This window comes from Urocitellus parryii, chromosome 5 (genome assembly GCF_045843805.1).
Source record: "Urocitellus parryii isolate mUroPar1 chromosome 5, mUroPar1.hap1, whole genome shotgun sequence".
Classification (NCBI taxonomy): Eukaryota; Metazoa; Chordata; class Mammalia; order Rodentia; family Sciuridae; genus Urocitellus; species Urocitellus parryii.
In genome coordinates this window covers 83,269,490-83,283,471 of record NC_135535.1, presented here as the reverse complement: position 1 = coordinate 83,283,471, position 13,982 = coordinate 83,269,490, and the positions used below count along the sequence as shown (strand labels likewise).

General features: G+C 38.2%; 1 protein-coding gene across 1 annotated transcript in view; it reads left to right on the top strand.

The window, feature by feature from the left end:
• The first annotated feature begins 254 nt into the window (after window positions 1-254).
• Ccdc91 (coiled-coil domain containing 91) overlaps window positions 255-13,982 on the top strand; it is a 332,645-nt gene continuing 318,917 nt past the window's right edge. The window contains exon 1 of the mRNA XM_026410706.2: window positions 255-443. The gene's annotated coding sequence lies outside the window, so the exon portion shown is untranslated. The remainder of the gene's footprint in view (window positions 444-13,982) is intronic.

The window sequence follows — 13,982 nt, the reverse complement described above, 5'->3', positions numbered from 1 at the left end:
GTTTTATTTTTCTATGACATTTAGTCACACAAACAGGGCTTGTCCTCAAGAGGAATGAGACGCTGTACTTAACAGGAGTTGGGTCTGGGTAATGCCTTCAGAAGAAAAACCCTCTGAGGATAAACCAAGCCAAGGGTGGACTGGGTTGCTAGGATGGACTCCCCTCACCCCCCCAGGCTCAGGGCCACGTGACTCGCGCGTGTGCCTTGAGTGACAGCGCGCAGGCTTGGGCGGGCCTTGGTGGAAATCAACTTCCGGGGGCAGAGGTGTTCGAAGGCGGGTGGTGCGTGGGTTGCCCCAAGTTGGGTTCTTGGGGCCGCAGTTTCCCCCGAGGGTCTGGGGTCTTGTCGGGGTGTGTGTTTGCGGGTCTGTGTCCTGGGGGTGGCTCACCCGGCATCGGCTCGGCGGCGGCGGCGGCGGCAGCGAGCGAGAGCGGGGAGCAGGTAAATGAACGCTCGCCTTCCGGGCCTGGGTCTAGGGGCCAGGGCGGCGCGAGGCCGGCGGGGAGCAACCCGCTAGGGCTGTGAGGGCGGCGGAGCTTCTGCCGCCCTCCAGCTGTGGCTTCGCCCCTGGCGGTCGCCGCGACCCCGAGTCTGGAGGCGTGACCCGCCTCGGGCGGGAAGGAAACCTGGCTGCCCGGACTAGGAGTGCAGACCGGTTTCTTTGCTCGCCGGCAGGCTTTGGCACCTGCACGTTGCAGAGTTGAGTGTTTTGGAAAGTCTACGCACAAGTACACGTGATTATTGTGTCACCGAAGCGCCCACGGATAGGATACTTTGATTCTTGCCTAGGTGTCACTGTCCACGCCAGATTTAAGTTTCCTTTTACTTTGCCAAGACCAGCGGGATAAAAGCTCTGTTGGGTCCACCAGCTACATTTCCTTAAAGTGACTTGGGCCACAAGTTGCAGTAAAAGTGGCACTTTGGAGTTAAGGCTGGAGCAAGTACTTTTGCCAAGTGGTCAGATATCCTCCATCACCCAAAGCGCGACCCCCAGGCCACATAATAAAAATATTTCCTCCATCTGCGCTTGTCACCTACCGCGGAGGAAAGCTTTGGACACGAAACCTAATTTTTGCTTTAAGGAGTGGGAACTATTAAAAGCAGCGCTGAGTGTTTTTTTGGTAGGATGGTGTTGCCGCTGTTACTCTCACTTGCTTCCCTGTTGAGAGTTGGGGCTGAGCCTGATTTCCTGGAGGGTAAAGTCTTGGCCACAACTGTAGGTGACTCAGCGGCCCCTTTTGAATTCCCACTCTTTCCTTCCCTCCTCCCCTCAACTGTGCAGATACTGATGCCATCCATCTTCGTCTTCAGATATTTATCCTGGCAGGAGTTGGTTGATGGTTTTTGAAGCAGTTTGCATGTTGTGTGATGGAACTATTGGGGTGGGCTGATATTTCATCTTATCATTAGTTGGGCTAACATTTCACCTTACAATGTAAGGCAAAAACAGAAGTTGCAGGAATTCACAGGATGCTGTCCGTCATTTGGAGAACTCTGCACTTGTGATAACTGCTGGTACAATTTGTTAAAGAGTCTTGGCTGCACTGTACCTGTTAGGTAAATGGAGCAACGGGGATGCCAAGCAGAGTACACCTGCGTGGTGTGCCTTGACCAGTATATTGTGTGGTAGAAAATTGCCCTGGTTACAAAGTTTGGTAACCTTCAGACTGGCTAGGAGGTGGTTCTGTGGGCTGGGAAATCTTATTGCAAACTGGTTTCCCAGCAACAGTATAAGCCAAATGGAATAAACATAAAGAAAACACAGTGATGAAAGTTACAACTTACTTCTTAACTTTTATTAAATGGAAAATGTATGTGCTTATTGCAATGCTTAGCTCAAAACCGCTGAGATTTTTAAAATAATCTTAATATTTAATAACATACAAAACTGCATAAAAATCATCACAAAAGGACATCATCATCATCATCATCATTATTGTATTTTGGTGGCAGATAAAAATGAGAAGATGGTTAACTATTAGCTTGTGTGGACCTTAAAGGGACAAACAGGAATTTGTCTAATGAGGCATTTTACAGATTCCCCAGCTCTTGTAAGATTTGTAAATTACATAGAATTGTTACGAATAAAGAAAACCATTTAAAGATAGGATCTTTCTCTGAAATTATTGGGAAAGGATTGAAGTGGATAAGATGTTTCCTTCATTTAAAAGGAAGGAGGAATGTTCAGGTAAATTGTTTCTAAACACTAGCTTATAATCACCATCACCTTTATTAACCTGTACCTTCTGTTCTTTCTTGAAAGGGGATCAAACAATGAGAACTTTAAAAAGGTGACTTTCTTTAGGTTAACTCTGTGTATCAATGTACATCTGTTCGTATTAATAATAAAATTTTAAAATTTGCAATATTTTAAGGATATTTTTGGTTTAAGGAACAGTTTCTCTACTATTCTTTCTTGCCTTACTCTTGTAATACAGTAAACTGGATTTAACAAATTTAATTCAATGTGCTTTTTTTCCAAAGGACATACTTCTTTTAAAATTTAGGCACATTGAGATATAATTTACAACAAATAAAAAGTAATTTTTAGTATACATCATTATATATATTCTGAAAAATATATTTAAAGCACCACCACACTCCAGACAAATAACATTTGCATCATTCCAATCCCCCCCTTTTTATTTTTTATTTTGAGACAGGGCTTTACTAAGTTGTGGAGGGCCTCAATAAGTTGCTGAGGCTGGCTTTGAACTTGGAATCCTCCTGCCTCAGCCTCCTAAGCCTCTGGGATTATACCATGACTTTTTTTTTTTTTTTTTTTTAATTCAATATGAAATCTCCCTGTGTTGCCCAGCTTGGGCTTGAACTCACATCTTTCATTCTTAGCCTTGTATGTTTATTTTGAATCTATTAATTTTATTTATTTATTTATTTATTTCACTTGTATGTCCTTTTTTCTTTAATTGGTTGTTCAAAACATTACAATGCTCTTGACATATCATATTTCATACATTTGATTCAAGTGGGTTATGAACTCCCATTTTTACCACATGAATCTATTAATTTTAATGATTAGAATAAACTCACTAAAAATTAATAAATAAGGTATCAGTACTTCTGAAGTGTTTACTCAAATTTATGCCTTTTATGACTTTCTTTTCTTTTCTTTTTTAGAGAGAGAGAGAGAGAGAGAGAGAGAGAGAGAGAGAGAGAATTTTAATATTTATTTTTCAGTTTTCGGCAGACACAATATCTTTGTTTGTATGTGGTGCTGAGGATTGAACCCGGGCCGCATACATGCCAGGCAAGCGCTCTACTGCTTGAGCCACATCCCCAGCCCCAGACTTTCTTTATTTTCTAATTTTAAATTAGTTTAAACATTTGACCTATACTATCTTTCTTCTACTGTCAAATTCCTAATACAAAGATTTCTGTTGGCCGTGTATGATAGAATCCCACTTAAAGAATTAGAAACATGCTGTCACAGCATGTTTTTAAAAATTTTTGAAATGTGAAGATTTTTTAATTGTAACAGGTTTAATACATGAAGATTAGAGATAATGTTATCTACTTTAAAATGCATCATGTTAAAATTTTAGTAAGCCTATGTGTTTTCCTTAAAAGTATATGTACATTTTGGTATTTATGTATTGCATTTCAACACAAGACTACCTATATGAATAAAACACTTATTTTGTGAAGTGTGAAACCATTTTTCCCTTGTGTAATTATCTTTTTTTTTTTTATAAAGATAATCCCAGAGGAGGTTGACTTTCTTTTCCTTTTGCCATCTCTTTCCAGAAATAGGCCTAGATAATGGAAAGACCAGCCAAATTGCTTTTTGTATTGTGTCTACTCTACCATGCGGCCTATGCAATGGTTTCATTAATGAGGTTCTAGGCATAAAGTTAGTTAGAAGAGATCGAAATAAAACACACAGACTCAGTTACCTTATTTCTATTGCTAGGTCCCAGACGGCTCCCCTCTCTGGTTCCCTCCTCTAACCGCCCAGCAGGGCAGCAAGGATTACTCAGGGCTAGCAGGAGAGAGAGAGTTTGAACACGCCTGGAGTAGCCTTTTATTGGGGAACAAGAGATTCAGGGGAGAATTCCATCCAATGAAGGTTGAGGGGGGGCTGTACTCCAAGGTCAGGGTCAGTGATTGGGTCCTCGGGGTCAGTGGTCAGGCACACCTCCACACGGATGGGCTCTCTCATCAGGAAAGGGCCAGGAAAGCTTCGACACAGCCAAAGCGCCTCAGACCCTTAACGGGAGTCACCCAATCACGTGTTAGAATGGCTTCCCACAGTCTACCCCTGTGATAAAAGATCAGCTTTACATGATCACTTCAAAAAGTTGCTTTAATTTTATGAGAGTTCAGAACTGCAGTTATAGTAAAGATAGTGCTACGTACTCTGCAAGATCCATTATATGCTTCAAGATTATGCTTCACTGGTAGATGGAGGTGTATATGAATATTATTATGGATGGTTAGGTATCAGTAATCGATAGTGATTAAAGGTGAGATTAAGTATCATTTTAATTATGAATTTAATAAACACTACTTAAAATGAGATTATATATTTTGTTCAATTTGCCCAAATTGGCCATGAAAACCAAACTAAGCCTGCAAAAACTGAACAGCATAAAGGAGCTACCTGGAATCAGATGACAAGTTGAAATGAATACTTCTATTTTATTCTACTGAATGCTTAAAATTGGTAATAGTTTTCATGAGATAGATGTCTTATCTATCGTCTGTTAATAGCGTATTAACTTCTCTTTTTATCCATATTACTGATTTTTGCTTTTTGAGTGGAATGTTAAGTTCATTTACAGTTATTATCTTTAAGGTAAGACCTGCCATCTTTCTGTTTACTTTTTTGTACATTTTCAGTGTGAGTGGTTTTTGTAATTGTTGCTATTGTTCCTTAATTCCTCTGTTACTGCCTTATCTGACTTCTTTTGTAGTAAATAGATATATTCTGCTGTACCATTTTAATTTATTCCTTTTTTAAGATTTTTTTTTAGTTGTCAATAGACCTTTATTTTATTTATTGATACATGCTGCTGAGAATCTAACCCAGTGCCTCACACATACAAGGCAAGCGCTCTGCCATGAGCCACAACCCCAGCCCTAATTTGTTTCTTTTACTACATATTTTGAAGGTTGTTTTTTTTTTTTTTTTTTTAGTTTTTGCTGCGGGAATTGCAAATGACAATTTATAACAATCTACTTTGGATTAATACAAATTGAAGTTTGTTAAAAATGTGCTTCCCTTTGTGCTGTTGTAACAAACATTATATCTTTTTATATTATGTGCTCATCAATATAAATTTAGAATTTTTGCTTTATGCAGTTGTCTTTCAAATCAGGTGTAAAAGAGAGTCACAAATATACATTTATATTGTCTTTTATATTTACTTATGCAGTTACTTTTACCAGTACTATTAATTTTTTTTATGTGTATTCAAGTACCCTCTGTTGTCCTTTCATTTTAGCCTGAAGGATTCTCACTATTTGTCCTAGGTAAGAAATTCTAGAGATGAATTCTTCTTTTTGTTTAGCTGTGAAAGTCTGAATTTCTTCATATTCAAAAATAGTTTTGCTTGTTTTAGATTTCTTAGTTGATAGTGCCCCACACCCAACTTTGAATGTGTCACCTAACTACCCATTTTCTTATGCGAAATCAGATGTAAAATCCGTATTCCTTGTTTGTGATGAGTTGCATCTCATATGGCTTTGAAGATTCACTTAGTGTTTTAGAAGTTTGAGTATGATGTGTCAGAATTGTGGGACTCTTATTTAAGATTATCCTTAGGTATATAGGTTAATATTTTTCATTAAATTTGCAAAGTTTTCTGTCATTATTCTTTAAATATTCTTCTGTCCCTTTCTTTCCTTGTTTTCTGATACTGTCATTATGCTCATGTTGATATGCCTGATGATTTCTCACAGTTTTCTTGATGTTTTTGTTCATTTTTGTCCCTTATTTTTTCTTACTATTTCTCAGACAGGACAATATCAATTGACCTATTTTCATGTTCATTTCCTCTGTCAGGTCAAATGTGCTATGAGCCTTTCTAGTGAAATTTTCAATTAAGTTGTTATACTTTCAACTCCAAATTTTACTTATTTCTTTTTTTTATATTTCTCATTTTTTATTAATAATCTGTTTGGTGAGATATTGCAATCAGTCTCCCCCCTTTATTAAGATTGGTTTCCTTTAGTTATTTGAGGCTATATTTTTGACCATATTTAAAGTAGCCCATTTTGATTTCATTGTCTGATAACTCCAATGTCTGTGCTGCCTTAGTGCTAATTTCTATTAACAGCCCTTTTCCCTCTCTGTGTGTACCATGATATCTTGTCTCTTGCATGTCCTTTGAAAACTATACAATTATAAAAATAGATTCTGTCTCCTTCCCAGGGTTTGTCATCGTAGCTGTTATTGATCTTGGTGCTTTTTGTTTGCATAGTAATTTTCCTTAATTCTTTATGTATGTGGCCACTGAAGTCTCTTTCTGGTTACCTTTAGGGCGTGTAATGATCAGATGATTATTTCCATAAATGCCTGGAACAGTGAGTCTCTCAGGCTTTGTCAAGGATCTCTGTGCATGATGGGCATGCCTGTAATACTCAGGTAGGCAGTTTACAACTCTGCCTTAGCCTTCATTTCCTGTTTGTGCAGGACTTGAGGATTAGCCTCCTGCGAAAGCTTAGGACAATCTTAGGTCTTAAGAAAGACCTAAGTCCACACAGATATTCATGAGTATGCATACAGCAGTATACATGACTTCAGTTTTTTAGATTTTCAGGAAAATATTGATTGTATCTTTTCAAAGTCACTCTATGGACATCTTATTCCCCAGCTTTAATTTTGAAATTTCCCAGCTTTTCGTTTGGTTAGCTTGTTGTTTGTTCCAACAGTTATACCATGTCAGGCAGATGTGATGTTAAACAATTGGTCCTATTTGTTTTTTGACAAATGCCGTTTGGGGAAAAAATTTCTGGCACTGGGCATGCTCTGAGTCAGATCAAATAAAGACAAGTACAGGAGTGGCATTTTCCAAGGAACTGCTGTGAAGGACAAAAATGAAAATTTCTGGGAATGGGGCTTTGGAGGAGTTCCAACCCCATTTTGCTTCTCTGGTAGCTTCCAGGGTGCTGAATTGAATCATGATTTTGAGCTTGTTGGTTTCAAGGCTATCATGGTGCTAGGGAGCTGAGGGAGCAGCTGAGGGAGGTGAGAATAGGGACAGGTTAAAATCCCACGAAGCTTCCTATTCTTACTCAGATTCAACAGTTTATCTTTACATGCTCCCTAGATTGTTGTAAGATTGTTTGATTTCGAGTTCTGAAAAAGTTGATTTTGACAGATTTTGCCACTATTGCTCTTATTTTATGGAGAACATTTTTGCTGATGTCATGTACAGTATTTCAGTGATCCAAATTCTTCTGAATGTCACTTTACCCCAGTTATTTTCTACTATTTCTCTTCTTCACCTATGTGTATTACAGCCTCATGTAAGAAATCATTTTCAGTATTGTAATGTAGATATATAAAATTTCCCCATACATTTAAAGTCAGTACATTTGAAGTAGGCATCTGCTTGATGCTGTGGATAAGAACTATAGTATGCTCCTATCTTTAGGAGAGTGACTTAGTCAGAAATTTGTAAATGTAAGGAAAATTAGTTTGTTAGTTGAATGAGTGAAAAAGATCTGATAAGAGGTAATGTAAAATACTTTTATTGATAATATAGATCATTACCTCAGACATCTAATGTTGTAAATCATTATGCCATTTTTGTCTTTATATAATTGGATCAATTTATATAGAGGAAAATTTCAGTTTGGGCTTCTGAATTATGGCTGAAAAGTTAATTGAACTGCTAGAATGATTATGCTGAAAGGGCAAAATAAAGAAACATTTTTTAAATACTTGCTGTGTATTGTACCTGAATATATTACTTGGTAAAATTGTTTTTTCTGGTTAAGGAGTTTTCTAGTAAAAGAAAAACAACTAGATTTGACTATCTAGACATCTTGAGATATGAGAATAATAAAAGCAAATATATTATAGTAAGGTCATTGATTGTTAAGGAACAGGATCCTCAAAATTGGAATGGGTATCCTGATAAAGTTGGTGACTTTAAACTCCTAAATTGTGACACGTCTTCTTTGCCACTTGAAGAGAACTCTCCCCTCTCCTGGGGGAATATCCACCCTACTCCTGAGAGGTTTAATTCTGCATTGCTTGGAGGAAACTTCATACAAGGTAATGCTGAAGCTCCTGAGGACCTGCGTCTGCCATCCCTTATCTTTTTTTTTTTCTTTTTTATATCCAGGATTGAACTAAGGGGCACTTGGCCAATGAGCCACATCCCTAGCCCTATTTTGTATTTTATTTATAGAGGGTCTCACTGAGTTGCTTAGCACCTTGCTTTTGCTGAGGCTGGCTTTGAACTTGCAATCCTCCTGTCCCAGCCTCCCGAGCTGCTGGGATTATAGGTATGAGCCACTGTATCTGGCTCATCTTTTCTTTTTTTTTTTTTTTTTTAAATTTTATTTGTTCTTTTTAGTTATACATAACAGTAGAATATATTTTGACATATTTATGTAAACAAGGAGTAACATCTTATTCTAATTAGCATCCCATTCCTGTGGTTGTACCTGATGTGGAGATTCACTGTGGGTGTATTCATCCTTCATTCTGGACCTAAGTTAGGTTTAAGTCTCAGTAGACTCTAGAGATAAGGTGCAAAGTATGACTTATGAGGAAATGTGCAACACTCTGAAAGAACTGTGAATTTTTAAATTTCACATCTGGGACACATGTTTGTATTGATAGTGAGGATGTAGGATAGTGGTGGAAGGAATCTAAAGTTGGATCAGGCTGAATTTATTGACATTGGTTCACTAAGCAGAGATTCTGCATTTACTCTTGCAGCTTGGAGAGCTAGACAGAACTCCTCAAAGGGGTTCAGCTCCCCTTCATTCAAGGGGTTCTAGGTCTGCAAACTATCTCAAGTCTTGGGAACTGAGAGTTGTAATGCACTGCTTTTATTATTTTGATTTGACTTTTGTTCACTTAACCTAGAAATTTTCTGCTTATGCAAATCAACTAGAAACACCATGATCAAATAACCACTGGCAAGAATCAGATTCTTCTGATTGTTTCTTTCACTCTACTGTTCTAATGACCATTATGGTAACCACACCCACCTTGCATTGAACAGTTCAGTGCTGCTACTTGCTCCCTGCCATACCAGAATTTACCTCTACAATTGTATAGATTTTCCAATTCAATGATTGCAGTTCCCACTATAAGGTCTCGCCTTTTGAGAAGAGAAATCACAGAATATCCTTAGTACACTGCCAAAAATTTATACTCAGCCTTTTTTCCATCCTTTCCAAGGCACCCATGCTTCTTTTACCAGGATAACTATGCATTGGGGAAAAAGAAATCATACCTCTTGGGTACTGGTTTTGAACTGAAATTAATTCCATGAGGCTCAAAATGTACCTATGATCCATCAGTCAAAATAGGGGATCATGAGCATTGAGAGATCAGTGGTTAGCTTACATTATTTTCACTAAGACTTGTTAGTTCTTAAATGCATTCTTGGGTTATTTCCCCATTTGGAGTGCTAAAGTATAACTGGCAGAGTCCCTATTGTTGGTTCCCTGACTAATGAAGTGAGAGCTGTTCTGGTGGTAAAGACTTACTAGAAGCTTTTAGAACTTTGTCTACCTAGGAAAATAGAATCAAAAGCAGTAATACATTTCAGGAGAGATTGCAGAGATTAGTGCCATCATTAAGGACTTGAAAGTTACAGGAATGGTGATTCCTGACATATCCGTGTTCAACTCTCCTATTTGTCCTGTGCAGAAAACAAACGGATCTTGGAAAATGACAGTGGCTTATCATAATTCTTTTTTTTATTGGTTGTTTAAAACATTACAAAGCTCATGACATATCATCGTTCATACATTTGATTCAAGTGGGTTATGAACTCCCATTTTTACCCAAATACAAGTTGCAGAATCACATCGATTACACATCCACATTTTTACATAATACCATATTAGTGTCTGTTATATTCTGCTACCTTTCCTATCCCCTACTATCCCCCCTCCCCTTCCCTCTCATCTTCCCTCTCTACCCCATCTGCTGTTATTCAATTCTCTCACTTGTTTTTTTTCCCTTTCCCCTTACAAACTCTTATATGTAATTTTGTGTAACAATGAGGGGGCTTATCATAATTCTAATGAAGTGGTGACTCCCATTGTAGCTGCTGTACCACTCCCATTATAGCTGCTGTACCAGATGTGTTTTCATTGCTTAAGCAAGTTATTTTATTCCTTGGTACTTGGTATGCAGTTATTTATCTGGCAAATATATTTTTCCACATCTGTGTCTACAAGGCCTCTCAGATGCATTTTAGTTCTACCTGGTAATGTCAGCAATACACATTCACTGTCCTATCCCAGGGGTATAACAGCTCTCCAGTCCTGTGTCATAATTTTAGTTCTCAGGAATCTTGATCACCTTTTTCTTGTACAAATTATCACATTGGTCCATTACATAGATGGCATGCTGAATGGACCCAGTGAGGGAGAAGTAGTGATTACTCTAGACTCATTGATAAGACATCAGCCTATCAGAGAGTGGGAAATAAATTCAAGTAAAATTCTGGGGACTTTATCAGTGAAATTTCTAGGAGTGTGCTGGTGTGGGGAATGTTGAGATATTTATACTAATATGAAAGATAAGAAAGTGTTACAGTTGTCCTCTCCTATAGCCCAAAACAGAGGCATCATATCTAGTGGGCCTTTTTGAAACATATTTCTCATTTGGGTGGTGGTATACTAGCTTATTTACCATGTGACTCCTAAAAAGTTGCAAGTTTTGAATGGGGTCCAGAATAAGAAAATGTTCTGCAGTGGGTCTAGATTGCTATACAATCACTTCTGCCACTTGGGCCATATATCCAGTATCTCCAATGTGTTTGATATTTCAGTGGCAGATAGGGATGCTGTTTGGAGCCTTTGACAGGCCCTATAGGTGAATCACAGCTCATATCCTTGAAATTATAGAACATAGCCCTGCTATCCTCCATGAATAACTATTTCACTCTTGAGAAACAGCTCTTGATCTGCTGTGGAGCCTCAGTAGATAGTGACGTGGGCCACCAAATTACCACGTGACCTGAGAACTGTGTGTTGGACTTAACCCATAAATTTGGGTGTGTGTAGTACTGGGGAAGCAAAACCTTTATCCTTTCAGGTTTTTTTTTTTTTTTTTGGACTGGTCCTGAGAGTTAAATTGACTTAAGACAGATTAACAATAGAAAAGAAGACAAGGTAAGTTTCATGCGACATGGGAACACTCATAAGAAAGACTCAAAAGAAGTGGTTAGAATTAACCATTATCTACTGAATTGAATAAATAATAGTGAGTTGTAAAATGTGATGGGGCAAAGGATCATGGGCTAGATTGTTAATTGGTAGAGAAATTATTAGGAAGATGAGTTTACTAAGATTTTCTTATATGGATTTCACATGGCTCCATCTTCCCATCTTTGATGACAAGAATGCTGTTTTCCTTTTGGTATAGGGAGAACATCTTTTACATGGGAACTTTATCTTCTGTTTAGTGATAGTCCTGTACCTGCTATTTTAAAAGTATTTTTGGTTTAAAATAATAAAAACACCCAAGCAGCATACTTCAGGGTAGCATGTTCTCAATTCCTTCAGCAGCAGCACTCTATCACCAAATGAAAGAGTTATATTTGGGATTAGGCCCAAGCAGGCCCTGGAAGCCCAAAAGAGTTCCATGAAGAGGTGATGCCTACTCTGCTATACTGTCTCTTTTATCCGAACCTGTACCTGTGACCTCATGAGGAGTTACATAACATCCATTGACAGATGAAAAGAAAACTCAGGCCTGATTTACAGATGGTCTACATGGATATGCAGGCATCCTTCAAAATTAGACGTTTGCAGTTCCTTTGGGGGAATCTCTGGATAGTGATGAAAGGAAATCCTCCCAGTGGGCAAAAATTTGAGTGATGTACCTGGTCATTCATTTTGCCTGGAAGGAGGAATGGCCAGGTGTGTGATATATTGATATGAGTTGTGTCAGTGGTTTGGCTGGATGGCTAGGAACTTAGAAAGAACACGGTTAGGAAACAGATGAAGAAGAAACTTGGGGAAGGAATAGATAGACCTCTCTGAATAGACAAAAAAATTCTTGAATATATTTGTGTCCAGTCTTAATGTACAACAAATGGTAATGTCATCAGGATTTTAATGATTAGGAGGATTTTAATGATCTAATAGATTGATTTATTCTGTGGTTCCTAGCCTTCCTCTTTCCCTCACCTCATACCATTGTCCAATGGGCTCATAAATCAAGTGGTTGAAAGGGATGGAAGTTACATATGTTTTAGCAACATGGACTTCCACTTATGAAGGCTGATCTGATCTGAGTATGGCCACTGTTAAACTCCCAGTAGCAGCCACCAACATTGAGTCCTTGATACGGCACCATTCCCCTAGACTATCAGCTAGCAAGCTACCTGGCTGCAGATCTTGGACCTATTCCATTATGGAAAAGGCAGCATTTTATTCTTACTGGAATAGACATTTATTTTGATTGTGAATTTTCCTTCGTACATGGAATTCTGCCAAAACTGCCATCCATGGGTTTACAGAATGCCTTATCCACCATCAGGGTGTTCTATACAGCATTGCTGTTGATTAAGAAATTCACTTTGCAGCAAAGGAAATGTGGCAGTATGTGGTACTTATGGAATTCACTAGTCTTACTATGTTCCCTACTCTCCAGAAATAGTTGGCTTGATAGAACAGTGGCCTTTTGAAGACTCAGTTACAGTGCCAGCTTGGTGGCAGTACCTTGAAAAACTGGGCCAAGATTCCCCAGAAGGCTGCATATACTTGGAAACAGCATCCAGTATATGGCATTGTTCTCCCATTGTGAAGGATTCATGAGTCAAGGAATGAAGGAGTAGAAATGTGAGTTTCACTATTCACAATTACTTCTAGTGACCCCCCTATCAAACTTTTACTTCATGTTCCCATGATCTTATGCCCTGCTGGCCTAGAGGAATGCTTCTACCAGGAGGCACAACAATGTTTCCATTTAACTGGAAGTTAAGACTTTTCCTGGCAACTTTGGCCTCTTCATGCCTCTGAATATATAGAAAAAGAAGAGCATGGCTCTTGCTTGGGTGATTGGTCCTGACTATTAGGGAGAAAGTAGACTGCTATTCCACAGTGGAGGCGATGAAGAATATATATGGAATATAAGAGACCCCTTAGAATATCTCAGTATTACCATGCTTGTGGTTAAGGTGAGTAGAAATCTACAACAACCCAACCCAGGCACGATGGCCATGACATTTCAGAATAAGGTTAGGTTCACCCAATTAGGTAAATAATCATAACTAGCTAAAGTGCCTCCTAAAGGCAAAGGGAATATAGAGTAAGTAGTGGAAGAAGGTAGTCATAAATACCAGGTATGACCAAATGACTGGATTTGAATTGACTATAATTTGAAAATTATCTCAGTGAATTATATATTATTACTAGAGTAATCACTACTTCTCCCTCACTAGGAAGATGAGTTTACTAAGATTTTCTTATATGGATTTCACATGGCTCCATCTTCCCATCTTTCATGACAAGAATGCTGTTTTCCTTTTGATATAGGGAGAACATCTTTTACATGGGAACTTTATCTTCTGTTTACTGATTTATAATTTTCACATATATTTTCTTCTCATTTTCTTATGAATATGTATGTGGCGTGTGTGTGTGTGTATAATATAAAGCAGATATCTTTTTGTTCCCTCTTTTATTCCTCAGTAACATAAAATATTTTGATTTTATATCATAGAATTTAAATATTGTTAGCTTTGCATCGTAGTATTTAAGTTATATCAAGAAGAAGGGTAAACATCAGTCAAGGACTTCACCTCTTCTGGG